Source organism: Odocoileus virginianus, chromosome 17 (assembly GCF_023699985.2).
Source record: "Odocoileus virginianus isolate 20LAN1187 ecotype Illinois chromosome 17, Ovbor_1.2, whole genome shotgun sequence".
NCBI lineage: Eukaryota > Metazoa > Chordata > Mammalia > Artiodactyla > Cervidae > Odocoileus > Odocoileus virginianus.
The window spans coordinates 24,413,420-24,427,298 of NC_069690.1; the positions used below are offsets into that span (position 1 = coordinate 24,413,420).

A 13,879-nucleotide genomic window follows, 5' to 3' on the forward strand; every position below is an offset into this window, starting at 1 on the left:
CATGAGTATACAGCAGGTGCTCGATGCATGTGTGTACTGGGGCTGCAAACTGTCTTTCGGACATGCTTCTACAGAGGTGGGTTGGTTTTAACCCAGGAGAGGGCGCAGAGGAGGAGTGGGCTTGCATAGTCTTCCTTGCTTCCTGAAGGGAGGACACCAGAGCAGGAGAGCCCCCGAGGCCGGGCACCTGTCAGCAGAGGCTGGACTCCTGGTGCAGAGAAGCAAGGAGGCTCTCGGAGCAGCCTTCCCAGGGTGGCCCTCTGCTCCCCCGGACTCAGCTCTCACACTGGGCTTTGGTTGCCTTTGACGGCGCCTCTGAAGTGCACTGGCGGGGGTTGGCAGAGGGGCCCGCAGCTGCTGCGAGCTGGGCTGCTGGGTAAGGACAGCCCAGAACACAAGGACAGGCTTGTCCCGGGCTGAAAGGCTCGGAGCAGCGTGACTCTGCCGCTGCCTGTAGCTAACAGGCCCGGGCCCCCCGCCAGGACCCCGGGCCCCTCAATGGCTGCTCTGTGCCCTGGGGACAGTGGCCGGGTGTGAGAGGAAAGACAACGTTTGGGCTCTTGTGGCCTGGCATTCCAGGGCCTGGGAGGGGGTGGTGTCAGACCAGCATGACCCTTTCTGATTCAATACCGAGAGCCGCCAGTTTCTGATGCTTCTGGGGAGGGTAGGGTCTGAGAATTAGGGGGGTCCAGTGGGTCCTTTAGGCTGGGGCAGGGGTGGCAGGGTAGGGAGTTAGCAAATGAAGGTGGAATTAAATGCTGAGCCTGGGAGCCATTTCAGACGGGTCTCCAGAGCTTTTATTTTCTCTCTAAGCTGGTGTGTGCCAGGCCCACCCCAGCTAGCCTCGTCAGATTTGTAAAACCACAGAGAAAATCCCAAGAAATCCGGACTGATCCCCCGCCTCTAGCTTTGGCCCCTCCAATCCATCCTCTGCAAGGCTGCCAAGGTGATCCTCCTAACACGCAAATCTGATCACGGCACTCCCCTGCTTAAAACCCCTTTCAATAGCTCCCTGTGGCTTTGGGATAAACTCCAAGCTCCTTAGCGTGACATACAAGGCCCCCTTCCTGAGCCAGCCCAAGCAGCTCGTCTCTTGCTGGGCCCTTCCCTTCTGCTTCCTCATGGTGTGCACATGTGTGTGTAAACACACACACACACACACAACATGGCCCAGCAAAACACCTTCATTTGCTAACTCCCTACCCTGCCACCCCTGCCCCAGCCTAAAGGACCCACTGGACCCCCCTAATTCTCAGACCCTACCCTCCCCAGAAGCATCAGAAACTGGCGGCTCTCGGTATTGAATCAGAAAGGGTCATGCTGGTCTGACACCACCCCCTCCCAGGCCCTGGAATGCCAGGCCACAAGAGCCCAAACGTTGTCTTTCCTCTCACACCCGGCACATCTGCCCTGGTGCCTTTGCACATACTTCACTTGATGTCTTTTCCTCCCGCTTTGCCTGGTGAATCCCTCTGTATCTCCAAGACTCAGCCCAGGTGTCACTTCCTCCGAGAAGCTCTCCCTGACCACCACCCACCCACTGGTATAGATTTCTCTGTCTCCCCATGCTGACCCTCATCCCAGCATTTGCCATCCTGGGATGATTTTAATCGTCCTCGTACTTGTCAACCATCCTTGCAGGACTGCAGCTGACTCCAGGCTGGAGGTCATATGCTATGTACATATTTTGGTAACCCCAGCTCACAACATGAGTCCCAGCAGAATAGATGCTCAGCCCTCTCCGTGTCTGAATACATTTTTTAAATGGATGAGAAGATACACTGATAGGTGGATGCTGATATCAGAAACCCGCTTCTGTAGGGGTCTTGTTGTTCAGTCACTCAGTCCTGTCTCTTTGTGACCCCATGACCTACAGCACTCCAGGCTTCCCTGTCCTTCACCATCTCCCAGTGTTTGCTCAAACTCATGTCCATTGATTCAGTGATGCCATCTAACCATCTCATCCTGTCGCCCCCATCTTCTCCTGTCCTTAATCTTTCCCAGCATCAGGGTTTTTTCCAATGTTGGCTCTTCTCATCAGGTGGCCAAAGTATTGGAGCTTCAGCTCCAGCATCAGTCCTTCCAATGAATATTCAGGGTTGATTTCCTTAGGACTGACTGGTTTAATCTCCTTGTTGTCCAAGGGATTCTCAAGAGTCTTCTCCAGCACCACAGTGGGTGATCTTAGGGCAATGAAATCTCAAATTCTGCTTATCTAGAGCTGTGGGGGCCTCCCTAGAAAGGTGGGAGACAAAGCGATACCTGAGCATGAAGGACACAGCTTCACCAGTTCAGGCCTTAGAGACACGTGGAAGTTAACACAGGTGCTGAGCTTTATATGTGATCTTTCCTGTGTTGTCATTTTAAGAAAAGGGGCTTCCAAATCTGCTTGCCAAAGGCTTCTGGTTACATGATTGAGATTCTATCAGTGAAAAATCCTATAAAACTAAAATAAAAGGGGAGTGTGGACCCCTGCTGTGGGAAGAAAGGTTCTGATGAGATGGAGCCAAAAGGTGGGCAATGGATCAACAGTTCAGAATTTTGAAGGCAAGATGCAGCCTGAATTCCATATACGTTTGTATAGAGGAGCTGCGAACATGCTACAAAGGGTGCAGCGGGGTGAGGTGTGGTCAACGCTGATCATTCCGGAATTGAGTGATCACACCTGGGTTCGCCAAGGCACCTGCCCTCCCACCAAGTTCTCTCTGGAGCCACCCCTTCCCACGGGGGCCCTCCCCTAGTCTGGGGAGATGGACAGTGGGCAAGTGGGCAGGGGACAGCTGCTTTCAGGCCAGAGCTCCACGACCCCTGCTTCTGATAAGACGACACGACAGGCTGCCACTCTGAACTTTTCACATTGCAAAGCTGATTCCTAGCCCAGAATACCTGCCACTGCCTGGATATACCTGCCGCTGCCTGGTGGGGAGTGGGGCCCTGTAAACCCACAGTATTAGCAACCTGTCCCCTGGCCCAGGTTTCTTCTCCGCAATCATCCCCCACTCTCTGCCATGTTCACCTCTCCCCCAGGGCACAGACGACACCTGATTTACCGTCACATCCCCAGATGCTAGCGTGCAGCCCGCAGGACAGTGCTGTAAATGTCTGTTGAGTGACTGTATGGGAAAAAGGCCTGGAGGGTGGGGGGAGGGGTGCTGAGTCAAGTGCAGCATCTGCACAAGGACTCAGAGCCAAGCCACAAGGCAGCTGAGGAACGGAAGCAGCCACCACCTGGGAAGGGGGGCTGTATCCAGCCACTGCCCATCAGCTGTGCCTGCTGCACCCCAAAGCCAGGAGGCCCTCCATCAGAGCAAATCCGCCTTGAGCAAGTCACCGAACAGGTGGCACCTCAGGCTTCCCATTGTCATGGGGCCGAATGAGAGAGGAAACCTCTTACCTACAGCCAGTGGCAAGGGAAGCAAACTTGGAAACTCCCTGGAGGAGAGGCCTGCAGCAGTGAGCTGTGGGGGACATCAGCCACCCTCACCTCCAGTGAGCTTCCAACTCCCTGCGGTGGGACCAGTATACCGTTCTTACCTGCAGCTGGCTTCATGCTAAGATAGGTGTTAACAACTGCCTGCTATTTTTTTCTTTTTGAATATTTATTTATTTGCCAAACCACGAGGCACGTGGGGTCTTAGCTCGCCACTAAGGGATTGAACTTGTGCTCCTTGTACTGGAAGTGTGGAGTCTTAACGACTGGACTGCCGGAGAAGTCCCTGCTTGCTTTTTCAATGCTGAAGAATCTGCCTGCAATGCAGGAGACCTGGGTTTAATCTCTGGATCGGGAAGATCCCCTGGAGAAGGAAATGGCAACCCACTTCAGTATTCTTGCCTGGGAGAATCCCATGAACAGAGGAGCCTGGCAGCTGCAGTCCACAGGATCGCAAAGAATCAGACACAACTAAGTGGTTAACACTTCCATCCCTCTTTTACAGCGTTTAGTAATTAGGCTACACTGGATTGTGTGTTTCGCCTGCACCATCTCGTTTACTCTGTATCTCCCGTCAAGGGGGATAACCTGATCACCCCCATTTAAGAGCCTGGGTCTCTAAAGCTCAGCTGGTCAAGGCCAGACAAACTAGGGCCAGGATTCAGACCCCAGCTCCCTGCTCCCAGAGCCCACCGTGTCCACTCAGCTGCCCGCCTCTCTCCCCACCCCAGCTCCAAAGGAGGCAAGATGAAATCCTGAAAGCGGGTTGGTATGCCTCCATCAGATCTCTTTGAAAACATGCCAGGATGAAGCTCCCAGACACGGTGCCACCCACAGAGCACCTCCCCCCACCACCCAGCCAGACTGCCCAACGCTGCCATGTGGTGACAGTCCCAGCCTCCTGACCCCGCCCCTCCTCTGCAGGTCTGGGCCATTTTTTCCCAAGGCATGCTTCCCATGTGACACCTCCCATCTGGGAACCATGCAAAGTGCTTCAGGGGAATGGTAGGGGGGCAGGGGACCCCCCAACCCCCACCCCTGCCTGAGACTCCAGGCTTCTCGGGAAGGAGGGGGCACCAAGGAGGCACAGAGCCTCAGGCTGGACAAGGTGGACACCAGATGCCCTGCCTGGAGGTCCGCCGAGGCCCAAGAGCAACCCCAGAGGAGACCAGGGAGACTCTCAGCTTCTTCCGAGGAATGAGGAGAGAGCACTGGGACAGGCTTCTGGGGGCGTCTCTGGGAGGGAGCAGGAGCCTAGCACAGGTGGGGACACAGACAACCTGAGCTGTTACTTTGTTGTCATCTGGACCCCAGGTGGCAGCCATGGCTCAGTTTGAAGCGGGGTGGGGGGGCGTTGGGCAGATGGCACCAGGCTGAGAGTTCCGAGGGACTGAACAAGTGAGCATTGGAGACAGCCAGGAGAGGAGAGAAGGCAGCCACGGGGGCCCGCGGGCTGCAGAAAGAGCTCAGAGAGGGCCCAGGCCCGACCAGTAGCCCCTGGGGTTCAGTCACGTGACTCTACCATTCCCCCCCCACTGCCCCCACCAGAGAGGACAGACGGGGAAGGAGAGAACACCAGTAGCCTTAGGAACGCCACGGCCACTGCCGTGTGGGCTGTGACCATCTGGGGATCCAGAGCCGTGCGCTCTTAGCTGGGTGAGCCACAAACACAAGAAACAGGAACCCACGTGTTGCTCCTGCAGACATGAGATGGGCATTCGTGGTCCAGCAGCTCAGAGCCCCAACCTCCATGATTGGTAGGAGGGTGTCTCAGCCTCTAAACTTCAGCAAAGCCCCACTGAGAGCCTCCAGCTGGGCTCGGGCGCTATGTATTAGCCACCCTCCCCCCCGCCCCGTTTCTTCCCACCCTCAATCCCTGCCACTGCCCTGCCCAGGCTCAATGCCTGTCATCCGGACGCTGTCCTCCTCTCCCAGAGGCTGCCCTCTCCTAGAAGCCTCACAAAGAGATCTTTCTAATACCAAGAACTAGCAAAGCTCCAGGCTTCAATAGCTCTCCAGGACTCAGATGACCAAGTTCAAGCCCCTCAGCCTGGTATTCACTGGCCCTTCCTGGGTCAATCTCCCAGGAAATTCCTTTCAACACTCCTTCCAGAACTTGATGCCCCACTGGCCAGCATGCGATGCTTCAAGCCCCCTCACACTTACTCTTCTTCAGCCAGGAATGCTAATGGGTGCCCCATCTTATGGCTCAGAAATGCTTTGTGGCCACCAAACTCAGCTCCAATGCCACCTCCTCCATGAAGCCTTCCTGGTAGCCAGAGCAGAGCTGCTCCCAGAGCTCAACAGGGAGGCTGGATGCTCAGGTGACGTGTCCTGCCTTGAGTCCCAGGTACACTGCCCACTTCTCCTCCCAGCCTATGGACCCCTCACAGACACAGGCAGTGTCTGTGGGGTACAGGGCAGACCCCAGAAATCTGTGCCCATGGGTCACCCTCCCCCCAGTGCTTAGGGCCATATATGCCCTCACCCTCAAGTCCCAAGGCTCTGGGTCTTGGAGGCTCAGAAAGAGAACAAAGGACCCACTAAACAGAGATCTGCTGGGCCCTGGGATGGGACAAGGTTTGGGGAATGGGAATGCGGTGGGGTCCCTGCCTTTGAAGAGGCAAATCTTTTGATCTTCTGAACTTCAGAACTTAAGGGAAAAGTTCCAAATTAAGAAGTGGTGCTTAAAAGGTATAAAACATAATACTAAAGTCAAAACTCCAGTCAAAGCAAAGGAGGTAGGGGGAGGAGGGATTCTTCTAGTAAACTGAGTGCTCTGAATTGGGAAGATCCCCTGGAGATGCGAAGGGTTCAGATAAAAAAGACTAAATCTGTATGTACCACATTAGAGACTGCAAGGTACTCTCACACACTCTCAAGTGTGCTGAAAGAATCAACAGATCATCAAATGAATGAATGATCTTCCCATAAACTTGTGAAGTCAAAATCATTACCATCTCCATCAGGGACAGGCAGAATTTGAGACAGAGAGAGAGGCCAAATTAACTTGACCAAAGACAAACAGTTATTGCTAGACTGAACTCAAGTTTTCAGATTCCAGGTTTGTGATATCATCTACCATATCATGTGGCCTTCATCCATTCAACTCCATCCATTCCTCCAGACACTCAGCTAGGGGCCAGGGCTGCAAAGAAAGACAGAACACCTCCATGGGGGTGGGGGAGGGTGGCCTCTCCCCTTTTTAGTTGGTTGGTCTGGAGCCCAACCCACTCTTGCAAGAGCCAAGTACAGACTCTTTTAGGCTGTCTCTGGGTCACTTCTTTGGTAGAACCCTATTTTGTTCATGTGCTTGGATGTTTCTTCCACTGAGTGGCAAACTCTTGAGGGTTGTCCAGACCTCACTGTGTGATTTGGATAAATCTGGGCAAATGGGTAGAGCACCCAGCCAAAGTTAGCCTCGCCCTCCTCTGGCTCTATGCCTGAAGTCACTGGGATGGGGGGCTTATGCTGGGGGGGACCACCTTGGACCCTCCTGTCCTCAGAACCCTCCTGACCCCCTCATGAGTTTTCAGCAGTAAGGGACAGAGAATTGAAGTGGAGAAGGAAAGCTTTAATAGCTACCAAGGGGTTCGCAGTATTTGAAGCCGCACATGGTTAATACAGCCCATTCTTCCAACCACTCTCACATCCACCCTAGGAAATACAGTTCCTCCCTAACTATGTTCTCCAAAAGAGCCACCCTTCCAACAACTTTCCAGGTGACATGTCTACATGTGTGTTGTGCTCAGTCATGTCCGACTCTTTGTGACCCGAAAGACTGTAGCCCGCCAGGTTTTTCTGTCCATGAAACTTTCCAGGCAAGAATACTGGAGTGGTTTGCCATTTCCATCTCCAAGGGATCTTCCTGACCCAAGAATCGAATCCAGTGTCTCTAGTGTTTCCTGCATTGGCAGTCAGGTTCTTTACCGCTCCACCACCTGATATGTCCACATGCTGGTTATTAAAACCGAGAGGAGGAGAGATTTAAAGCAGCAGAGTGAAAAGAAGCCCAGGGAGAAGATAGTCCAAGGCCACGTTCCAGCTCTCACTCCCCAGATGAGCGGGGCCTGCCTCCTCCCTAGTTCTGCCCCTGCTGGTGGGTCTGATCATCACTCACATCCTACCGATAAAGGTCTAAACACTGAGCTGTATTTCTGCTTTGCAAATAAGATCATCTAAAGACACAGAGAACAAACTTAGGGACACCAAGTGGGGAAGCGAGGTGAGATGAATTGGGAGATTGGGATGGACGTATAGACATGACTGATACTACGTATACAACAGATAACTAATGAGAACCTACTATAGAGCTCCGGGGACTTGACTCCGCGCTCTGTGGTGACCGAAATGGGAAGGAAATCCAGAACAGAGGGGAGATATATGTAGAGCTGATTCACTGTACTGTACAGCAGAACTAACACGATATTGTAAAGCAACCATACTCCAGTAAAAACTGATTGAAAAATTAAAAAATAAACACGGAACTGCCCCCAGACTCCTTTGCCCTGGTCTCAGTGACGCTCCAGATGGAGAATCCAGGGGACTGGCCTCACCAAGACTGACTGGCGTCTGAGCCGGATGGGAGCACAAGCCAGGTGTATCTATAGAGAAACACACCTTCCCAAGAAGCACTGCTCAGACACAGTGCGGTCCCAGCCTGGAGGCTCTGGGCTGCCTGTTGAAGCAGACTGTACAGGAAAGCAGCTCTGCAACTCACTCCCCAGTGCTCCGAGGGCTCAGGCCTTAGCAGCCCACTGGTGGTCCACAACATCCACTTCTGCATGATTAGGCAGACAGGAGGGGAGGGGCAGGGGGCCGGCCATCTGCTCAATCCAGGCATCACTTCTAGCCAGACATGCTGTAGGGCACAGGACAGCACCCCACAGCACTCCAAGTGAAACAAGGGAACCCCTCACCCCAAAACAAAGCATGCTTCCAGAGGAGCTGAGGAAATGGTCATGCTGAAGACCGGAGGATGCTGCGGCAGGGGAGGGCCAGGAGGCTTGTCTGCGAGGAAGATGAGGGCTGCCAGGCTAACCCACCAGCCCAGCTGTGGGCCAAGCTTCCTTTAGCGAGTGTGCACGGGAGATGAACACAGCTGCTCTTCCTCATGGAACCGCTGGGCTCTGGGGGCAACCAGTGGGCCCACGGGGGCATCATCTCCAAGGGACTTGTGAGGCCACAGCTAAGTGTATGGGCAGGGTGGGGGCGGTGAGGGGAACACTGGAGAGAACCTCCCCCCACCTTGCCCTCTCTCCAGCACTTGGAACCGCCAGGTCGAGGTTGCTGCAGGCAGAGCGCAGCAAGCCAGCCCTCTGCTGCCTGTATTCCCGTCTCCACCAGCCCTCACTTCCTGTGCCTGAAAACCTAAGCGATTAGGAGGAGAAAAAGAAAAAGTCACCTCCTCTCCCCATCTCCTGATTCCAACCATGGCGTTCCTACATGGGATAAGCCAAGCGCTCCATAAACTGAAGCCCGCCCTTCCAGCGACAAGAGAGACGACAGCGTCTAATGTTGTTAGAAAAGTGCAGTGGAGTTCCGAGTCTGTCCATCTTGGGTGCTGCTGTGGACCAGGCGAGTGTGGGCAGCAGCGGGATCCCAGGGCAGGGCTGTGCGGCTGGAACCCTCACGTCCAGCCTTCCCACGCTCAGAGAAGGGTCAGAGGTCTCCCTCCCCGCCCCTGCCTCCCCACTGGGTGAGCCGGCACCGAGCAGGCATCATTCGTGGGCACAGATCCTCCAGGAAAACTGACACCCGGGAGGTTATCCGGAGCCGAGGACCCCCCGGAGGCTTCTCATGAGAGACAAAAAACCGCAATTAGCAGCCTCTAGTCATGAATCTCCTTCTACACTTAGGAAGATGCAAAAGCTCTACTTAGGGTAATTTTCTGGACAAAATACATACGTTTCGCCTTTGTCCATGCCTCCGTTCAAGTTCACCAAGAGACGGAGAAAAACCTCCGCTGACCGGAAACCTGGCGTGCTAGCAGAACGAGAGGGAGCTGCCGCTAGGTAAACGTCTCCTCTTAGAAAAGGCAGTGCGCACCCCAAATCCTGTCCTCACCCCTTCCCCGGGCCCGGATCCAAGGCTCCATCCCGGAAAACGGACGGTCTCTGAGGGTTCCCAGGTGGGTACGCGGCTTGGGAAACTGCCTTGAGCACCCCCGCCCCATCCCGCTCGTCTGAAACCTCCCTTCACCCAAGCGCACACACTCCCGGGCGAAGCCGCCCCGGCCCCGCGAGAGGCACCCCCCGCCAGCGCGCCCCGAGCCGGAGCAGGTGCAGCCCCGCCGCGCTCCCGGCCGCGTCTACACAAACTTGTTGGCCCGCGGCTGGGGGAACCCTGCCCGCAGCCCGCGCAGGGGTCCCGGCTGGACCACCCGGAGACCGCACTCACCCACGCGATCGCTGCCGGCTGGAGCGCCCGCTCCCCGCCTCCCCGGGGCGCTGAGCCCGCAGCCCCGCAGTGCCCAGAGCCTAGGCGCCCCCGGCGCCCGCACGCCCCCGGGTGGCCCGCGGCGAGGAGCGGCCCACTGCGCCCCGGGCACAGGGCGCCGCCGCCTGGCTCCCTGGGCTGCGGACGTCCGGGCTGAGCCGCGGCGGCAGAGCGAGCGGGCGCCGAGCGGGCAGCGGGGCGAGCGGGCGAGCGGGCGCTCGGCTCTGCACATGCTCACTCGCGCGGCCCGGGGACAGCGGCCGGCCGCCGCCGGGTCCTAGAGGCGACCGTCCTCCCGCCGCCCGTGGGAGGGGTCGCCCAGGTCCTGGGGACCAGCCCACCCGGCGCAGCCACGCTCGCTGCTGGGAAGCAGAGTCGCCGGCACCCAGTCCCATCCACACACTCCCATACACACACAAACAGCCTCCCTGCTGTAATACACACAAGGCTAACTCATTAGCGCTCACACCAACACACGTCTACACGAACACCCTAGGCACTGCCACATAGAGAAACAGGCTCCCACACTCGCCCACACACACGGGGACACACAGTGATGCAAACACACTGAACCACTGCTTCACAGACACTCTGACACCCACAGTCACACACACAAAACACACACACACACACACACACACAGTGCTCTGTCCTGGGACACTGACAGCCACCCAGTTTGTAGCACTCTGATACCAACCCGCAGAGGCAGACAGACACACGTTGGATCACTGTCCCATGCAGAGCTGGACACTAACACTCACATCCTTATGCACGCGCACACACACACATACACATGCACTCTGAGACAGTCACCCACAGATCACTACCCCACAGACAAATACACCGACACCATCTCCCATGCCCACACACTCAGGGCTCTACCACCGACCACTGCACTGCCCCACACAGTCCTACAGTGCCAGACCCACACCAAGGTGTAGTGATCCATCCACACACCGGAGTCCACTGACACACACACTGCTGTGTAGAGTCGTACTGGCCATTGGCCCACAGACTCCCTGAGGTGGATAGGAGCTGATACAGACACACAGGTATACAACCACACTGCTACACACCCATCCCCTTTTTAAAATAAGGACTGGATCCAACCTTCAGGATGCTCCCTCCACGCCCCACTTCTGCTCCTCAGAAGTCCCCAGGCCACCGTGCTGCCCCTGCCCTCCCGGGCACCTCCTTGGCCCGTGTCTCACCTGGGGCTGGCTGCTGAGACGCTCCGATGACTGGGGACCGGCAGAGGCTGCGGGAACAGGTGGCGCTGGCATGGCTCTAAGCGGGTCCTTCTGAAAGGGAGTCGCATGCCTTCGACTCCCACTAGGGGCAGCACTGCTTGGCAAGGCTGGGAGGAGCCGTTTTCAACAGGTGGAGGACAGGCGGGGAGAGGATTAGCCTGGGGACCAGTGGGAGCCCCACTTTATGTAGGTCAGTCAAGTGCCACCCAGAGGGGAAAGGGAGGCGCTTAGGTTAGCCTGGCTAGTCAGGCCAACTGCGGAAATTAGGAGAGTCAGCCCCCCTCCCTGGGACGAAGGTGAGGAGTTCTGGGGCCCAGGAAGACCTGGAGGAGGGAACAGGGAGTGAGGGGTGATGCTTACAGGAAAGCCCCCATACACGTCTCTCTGGAGTGTGAATGTGTGTGTTGCTATTATTGTTGCTGTTATTCAGTTACTGAGTCTTGTTGGACTATTTGCAACCCCATGGACTGCAGCATGCCAAATTTGCCTATCTTCACTATTTCCCAGAGTTGGCTCAAGTTCATGTCCATTGTTGCTATTACCAACAACAATAACCCACTGTACATTTTTTGCATTGTGTTTTGATTTTCAAAGCCCTCTCCAGGACAGCTACATCATTTGTGGGACCCAGTGCAAAATGAAAAGCTGGGCCTTTGTTCAAGAATGGGTAAGAACTTCAGGAAACAAGAACAGACATGTGAAACCCAGCGCAGAGCCCTTCTGAGCTAAGACCCTGCGCCCTGCATGGGTCTCATGCCAGCGGAGCTGGCCCTAACTCCTTCATGCCCTTGGCGCCCCCTTAGAACTCAAAATAAGTGGTGCATGCCTTCACCATCTTCATCTGCAAATTAAAGAAAATGCACCCATTCTTTTGTGAGGATCAAAGGAAATTCTTGGTGAGCTTCTATCACTATCTGCCACAGGATACACACGTTATGCCTTTTAGTAAACATGATATGAAGAGCTTTCTCCCAAGGCTTTGCTATGATCCAGAAATGCCACCTGTGCAACGGTCTCTTGATCCACAGGCTTACAGTACCTTCTCATCCTCCAAATGTCACCTCCCCAGAGGCCTGCCCAGACATCCCAGGCTGCATAAAGCATACTCCATCCTCACCTTGTGGATTTACTTGCTATTGTCTGTCTTCTCCCAGACCTTCCCAGCCCCCACAGCTAGAATTTCAGCCCCCACAAAACCAAGACAATTTTCATCTCATTCAGAACTATATCCTTAGTGTCTAGCTTAATTCTTGGCACATAGGCATGCCCACCACATATTTACTAGATAAATAATTAACTGGTTTTTAAAAATGCAATATGTCTAGCATATTTTTAAGGAACGCAAACAGGTTCCCAATTGTCTCCCTGTGTCTTCCTAAGAACTCAGAGACTGCTTATTCCTGTTCAGGTCACAGACAGATCCACATTTGTGTCCAGCCACTTTATAATGGTCCATTGGGTACGACTGGCCAGCAAGGAGACCAGGATGGCACGTGTGGATGGCACGTGGCCTCTCATCCCGCTGCCGGGGCCTATGGCGGGTTATGGAAGCAGGCGCCCCTCCAGTACCTGCCAGCACCTGCATCTGAACACCCTCCTCCTTTGACTGTGTAGCTCTTGGCTGCTGCTCCATCAGGACCCTGGCAGCTGACACAGACTTGACCATCCCAGAGTAGCCCGTGAAGGTTGCCTTTCGCTCCTGGCAGGGCCCTGCATCATTGGAAAAAGCATCATTCAGAGACCCAGAGAACCTTTGGCAACTCTGAAAAGACAGAGATGCAGTTTCTTCTCTCCTCTTTTGCTTTTATTCCCCCATGGTGCTGTGACTTACTGGTGCCCCCTCCGTGCACTCAGACCTGAAGCTGGCTTCACCACTTTGCTACGCTTCCTATTTACCTGCTCTCTCCCATGAGCACACCGCAGAGGCTTAAATATGCCTCTGCAAAGACGCCAGCGACACAGATGGTAATTGTACCCCCTGCTGAACTGTGTCTGCAGATATCAGAGTGTGAGGTGGGGACGGGTGGGGATCTGTACCCGCTGCCTGGCAAGGGAGGACAGGCCTGGTCTGGGAGCAGCTGGACTTCCTAGGTAGGGGCCAGAGGTGCCCTGAAAGTTTCAGGAATCCAGAGGCAGCTGGGATCAGAATGAGGAGAGAAGACTGAGTCCATTTTTTTCCTTTTTTAAAAAAATATTTGTTATTTATTTCTTTTTTCATAAATAAAGAAATGTGCCAAGTCTTAGTTGTGGCATGCAGTTTCTTTCAGCTGCAGCATGTGGGATCTAGTTCCCTGACTAGGGATCGAACCCAGGCCGCTGCACGAGTCTTAGCCGCCACTGAACTACCAAGGTAGACCCCCAAGTTCCTTTTCTGACTAAACTAGAATAGGCTGTGTGACCTCATACCAAACTTAACTTCTTTTGTCCTGGTTTGCCTTTCTGTAAAATGGGTGGTCGTCTAATTCATAAGTGAAGGGCCTTGCTTTGAGAGAAGCAGGGGAACGAAATGAGAGTGCTTTGAAGTCAAGTTCTGCTTCTCTGGTTAGGCAAACAAAATCATTTTGCCTGGATGTAGCTTTTTAATCTGCAAAATGGGGAAAGAGTTCACTTTCTAGTGCAGAGTTCCTGGCACAGGGTAATATATTCAGTAAGTGACGACATGAATGATTCTTCCAACTGGTGGTATGATGACAATTCTACCTGGCCGTGGTGTGGTGTGGGGTCTGATGTGGCAGGTGCTGGCCAAGAGTGTGTTGGATCC

At 54.7% G+C, this 13,879-nt stretch overlaps 1 protein-coding gene across 3 annotated transcripts in view; it reads right to left on the reverse strand.

The window, feature by feature from the left end:
• Positions 1–11,160, reverse strand: part of WSCD1 (WSC domain containing 1) — a 44,181-nt gene extending 33,021 nt beyond the window's left edge. Inside the window, exon 1 of one of the 3 annotated variants that reach the window (XM_070478924.1) lies at positions 11,080–11,160. The gene's annotated coding sequence lies outside the window, so the exon portion shown is untranslated. Of the gene's footprint in view, positions 1–9,337; positions 9,415–9,829; positions 10,122–11,079 lie in introns of those variants that run through there. The other 2 variants (XM_070478922.1, XM_070478923.1) reach the window with 2 other exon arrangements.
• Between the last annotated feature and the right edge of the window lie 2,719 nt (positions 11,161–13,879).